At 32.7% G+C, this 4979-nt stretch overlaps 1 long non-coding RNA gene across 2 annotated transcripts; it reads left to right on the top strand.

The window, feature by feature from the left end:
* Positions 1 to 477: 477 nt before the first annotated feature.
* Positions 478 to 4313, top strand: LOC102588883 (uncharacterized). 2 transcript variants are annotated; one of them, XR_001472151.1, is made up of 4 exons: positions 478 to 840; positions 947 to 2032; positions 2113 to 2235; positions 4066 to 4313. It is a non-coding gene; the product is annotated as an uncharacterized lncRNA (long non-coding RNA). The 2 variants fall into 2 exon arrangements; XR_368779.2 differs by having other exon boundaries at positions 947 to 2235.
* Positions 4314 to 4979: the final 666 nt, after the last annotated feature.

The raw sequence follows: 4979 nt of genomic DNA, 5'->3' as shown, positions 1-4979 counted from the left end.
TTAAGTTAAATATTGTGTCAAATATATATAAGTTAAACGCGATAAAATAAAAGATTATTAACATGCACAACAACACAACCAGATCTTTCGTCAGGCATTGTTTGTTATCTATTGTTATTGTGGCTAAAGTGCTACTATTACTACAATATGTTTCAACTCGTAGCAAAAAACTACTAATTGGCTACAAAGTTTTATTCTAGCAGACACTACAAGAAAAAGGCTTACTAGGGACCAGTATTTAGCGACGAGATGAAATTCTGGTCGCTAAAAGGGTATTTTTAGCGACTAGATTTTTTTCCGGTACCAAATTATCAATTTTATTTTATTTAATGACGAAGGGTCAAAATCTCGTCCTAGAAAATGTAAACTACTGGTCGTTAAGGTCCTAAATTGAGCGGGACCCACATGCCACCAAATTTTCCCCTAAATATTTATAAGTTATATCATTTACAAATAAATATAAAAAGGAATTATAAACATTCCTCTGTTCAGAAACTTAGCGACTAGCTAGGGTTTACTCCCCATTCTCAACTTTTTCTCAATCTTCATCATTTTTACAACTTTGTTCCACGATTTGATTGAAATTTCTTCTTGATTTCTTGGTTCAGCGTCACGATTTACGTTAATAACTCTTCTTCTCTGATTCTCGTGGTTTCATGAGTTTTCGATTTGGTGTTTTTGCTTTGGAAATTTTATATTTTTGTTTTTTGATGTTGTGGTATTAAGTGATTGAGTTATTTTCATGGAGAGGTCGTATCTTTAAGATTTTTGGAAAGAAAATCTCGTGTATTCACTCCAGATCCAGTATGGTTCAAGGAGACTTAACATTAACTTGAAATTGTAAGTTTGCTTTGCCTAATTTAATTTTCTTTTGTTTGTGTTAAATATGGCTGTATGTGTTTGATTTTATTTTATCGACTAATATATTTTTTTATTGCTTCTCCAGTGGTGAAATTTTTAAAGGAACATTTGAAGAAAAAATATTGTCAAATTGGTGATAACTTCATTAATGCTATCTATTGCGATAAGATGGTGAGTTGTGTCTATGTTCAGGGACTTGAGGTAATCAATCATAGCATTTTATTCCTTAGCTGTTTGAAACCTATTAATGGTTGAGGTGGTCAATTTTAAGTTTTTGGCAATTGTGGATTTGAAGATAATTTTTGTGTAGTATTATAAATATAGTTATGCTAAATTGGTATCTTGGAGTTAGAAAATTCAATTGATATTCTGTATGCAGTAGAAGACAAACATCTTTTGAATTAGATATCTTCACTGGTGAATTCAGGATTGAAGTTAATTTGTGCAGAGACCTCTACTATTTTTTTCCAACTAGAAAGAGGAAAGGCCAATTTTCCTGTTAGCAAAAAAAGAACTTGCCAATAACTTATGTTTTGTCAAGGCTTTCAATTCTCCCTAGTAATTAAATTACAAACAATGGGTAAAAGTACTAAGTTCAAAATTAAAGTAGTTGTTGCACTAAATCCCATTTTTCAGAGAACAAGCTTTGAAATTGTTGGAGTGTTGTCAAGCCCCATTTCCCAACTAAATTCGTTTGCAAATTCAACATGTTTGTACTTGTCCTTATTGATAGACCTATCGTATTATAGTAACCAAGCCATGGCTGGTATGCAAATTCCTTGCTTTATATCTATATAGGATAACACATGTTCCACCTTTTTTTGGCCTCTGGATCAAGCAGGGATAAATGTGCATTTGATATGGGCAAATCTTTAATCGTAGAAAAGGGATGAAGGTGCCTTTTATATGGGCAAATCTTGGGTAGATATTCTCATCTTATGATAACTTAAATATTTAAGGTAAGTCTTGCTTAGTGATTGTTGTTTTGCATGCATCTAAGTTTAGCAAAGGAAATATGAAACTCTCGAGCTATGTTCCAACTTGAGGTGTAATATCGCTAAACATCATCTCAGAAATCTTTTAAGCTGCAACCTTATAGAGATTCAAACAATTGGGATTGGTGAAGAACTGAAGATTATGCTATTGCTAGCTGATGAGTCAATGATCTCAAGTTTAAATTCCTATTAGCTTATGGATGCATGCAGTAAATTATTCCCTTCTTTTATTCTCATTTAAGCTTTGCATTTTCAGTTTTATCATTACGTGTGGCACATTTGAGAGGAGGGGGTGGTGCCAGAAGATGGCAATTGAATCAACTCATGATTTGGATTTCCTTCTTTTGCTGCTCTTACTCTTTCATTTGCACGTGTATGGGTATGTATATCTTATGCTTAACTGTCAGCAGCTTGAAATTAACTTCTGTGGAGAAATGAGTATCTGTAGTGCAGACACTACTGATATCATACGGACATTAATATGCAAATTGACTGGTTTACTATTGATACTTAGCATCCATAACTAGATAAAACTCTGATGTTGTAGTTGTATCTAGTGTAAGAATCTAATACAACACAATATCAGTTTCGAAGATGTGATTGAATCGTAGAATCTGTTTTCTTCTCTGAACTTTTATCATTCGTTGGTAAAAGAAAAAGTCTATCTTTGATGCTTTTATGGTAACTCTTGTACTTTTAAGTTGTCTTCGACTACTGAACGTAATTTTTTATAAATATTCGAGTTGGCCATCTTAGTGGCGACTTCTATTAGAAACGATAATTACTAAGAGGTTATGCTAAGATAGAGGCCATGAACAAGTGAGCTTTATTTATTATTCATGTTTGCTGGCATTGGTGCTATATTTATTTGTATAGAGTTGTATTATGCTTCACCTCAATTATTGTATCTTCTGTTCCTATCCTAGTTGTAGTTGGTACACTGCAGACACCTTACTATTTAGAAGATAATGTAAGAAATAACATAGAAGGCACCATTTCAGCTTGATTTAAATAGATGTGCGAATAATTATCCTAGACCGAAAAAAAGTAGGCTGGAGATTTTGAGCCAAGAATTGCATCTGCAAGCGCGTTAGGAACAACCTGGCCCCGGTTGAACTGTTTAGTGTGCTCAAGAGAATATGTTGCAGCTTTGAACTAATCTCCTTCACTTTGTGGCATAACCTTGATTAAAAAAAATAGTTTCATCCTTCTTATTGACATGTACAATTTAGGACTTATACAGTATGCCGTATGTGTCTGACTTAAAGTGTCGATAGTAAAGCTGAGTGTATGGAATATTTTATTTAATCAAAAAATCATGTAATGTCAAGATAGATCATTTAAGTATCTTAAAGTGATATGTTAACAGTCACACGATCTCTAGTTTTAATAGACAGTCTCTTGCTCAAGACTGATAAATGAAGATGTAAAAAAAGTCATCCTTGCGAGTCACATGCCTTGCGAGCCACTGTTATTACTTGGTACCATTATTTCAATATATTTCTTCATTACTGTCATTTCTAAAGAACAATGGAAAATTAGTGAAAGAATATGAACATTGAGGTCAAAAAGAGCAAAAGCTAAGTTCTAGAAAAGTACAAGTTCTCCAATTAATTGTATACTACTGTTTTAACTTTCACGTCCTTCTGTGATTTTTTTAAAAATCTTTTTTGGTTGTTTCTACCTTCAATACTGCTAGCAGTTTGGTAAGAAAACAGGGTGAATAATATGAAATTGTTATTGGAAGAAATACTAGTTTAATTGTAGTCTAATTGGTGCAATATAGGCATTTATCATTCAAATTTTGTTTGTACAGGTTAGATACTTGGTATTCAATAACTAGCAGTTCCTGCTACCTTCTGAAAGATCTTACCAAACAGAAGTTTGAATTTTCTTTATTCATCTCCTCATCCTAAATTATTGCTATCCTACAAATACCGGTGGATAATTTTTGGATAAAAATGGTGGTGCATATATAATAGTGCCCTCTAACAGTATCTTGTATGACTTTTTTGAGCAAATTTAATTGTTTAGTCCACTTGTTTAGTACCAATATATTTTTGTCCATGTAGTTGGCAGAGTATGTAACTAAGAATCAAAAATCTAGAATGTAATATTTTATTTATTGTCTACATTGAAATGTGTTTTGTATGATTAGATTGTGCACATTTCTTTTCTCTGAGAAAAATTTATTTTGTATGTTTCACAGGATTTGGAGATTTCTATTTACAAGTCGAGATGCAAGTTTGAAGATTTTGAACAAGTTTTGACAATTTGGTCATCATTTTTGTAGGGCAGTTTGGCAAAGTATTTCATTACTTGTATACTTAGAGATGTTAGTTCTTTAGGCAAATGAGTTGTGTAAACAATATCGTGATTATATTTTTTAAAAGAATTCGACATGTACGTGTGATGCTAATCTTTAGTTTTAATTAATATGACTGATGATTTTGTTTATATGCATTTGGTTATTTATATTTGAAATTTCATAGTATTGTAGAAAAATATGATAAGAGAGAGCATATATTGTTTAGGTACCACATTTTCTGGCAATTGTAAACCACCTTTCTGGACCAGTGATGCTACAGTCTTTAAAACACTTTAAGGACCAAAGTTTTGGTCACAAAATCTTGTAGTGACCAGTTATAATTGTCTTGAGATGTGGTCTTAAGGACGAGAAATGTAGTCCCTATAGGGTAATAAGGACCAGAATTGCGCCAGTCGTAAAATCGTTTAAGGACCAGTACTTCAATCTCGTCCCTATTGATCGTTAGCGACGAAGCCGGTAAGGACGGGTATTTCCCGTCGCTATCAACTTTTGGGGACCAGAAAGAGATTTTTAGGGACCATATTTCTCGTCCCTAATAGCATTTTTTCTTGTAGTGAGAAAAGACGTGGCTATGTCATTTACTATTGCAACAAGTTTTTATCAATATTTATTTAGCTACAATATTTTGATTCAAATAGTTTATTGTTGCTAAAAGGTTACTATTGCTACATTTAGGGGTGTGCATTGGTCGATTTGGTTTTATGTGTTATTGGTTCGGTTTATCGGGTTTTGGTTTGTAAATACGTCAAATCGATAACCAAACCAATAACATATTTCTTATTGGTTTTTGGTTA

Source organism: Solanum tuberosum, unplaced genomic scaffold, assembly GCF_000226075.1.
Source record: "Solanum tuberosum cultivar DM 1-3 516 R44 unplaced genomic scaffold, SolTub_3.0 scf00555, whole genome shotgun sequence".
NCBI lineage: Eukaryota > Viridiplantae > Streptophyta > Magnoliopsida > Solanales > Solanaceae > Solanum > Solanum tuberosum.
Note: the sequence above shows the minus strand (reverse complement) of the source record. Positions and strands in the feature narration are given on the sequence as shown.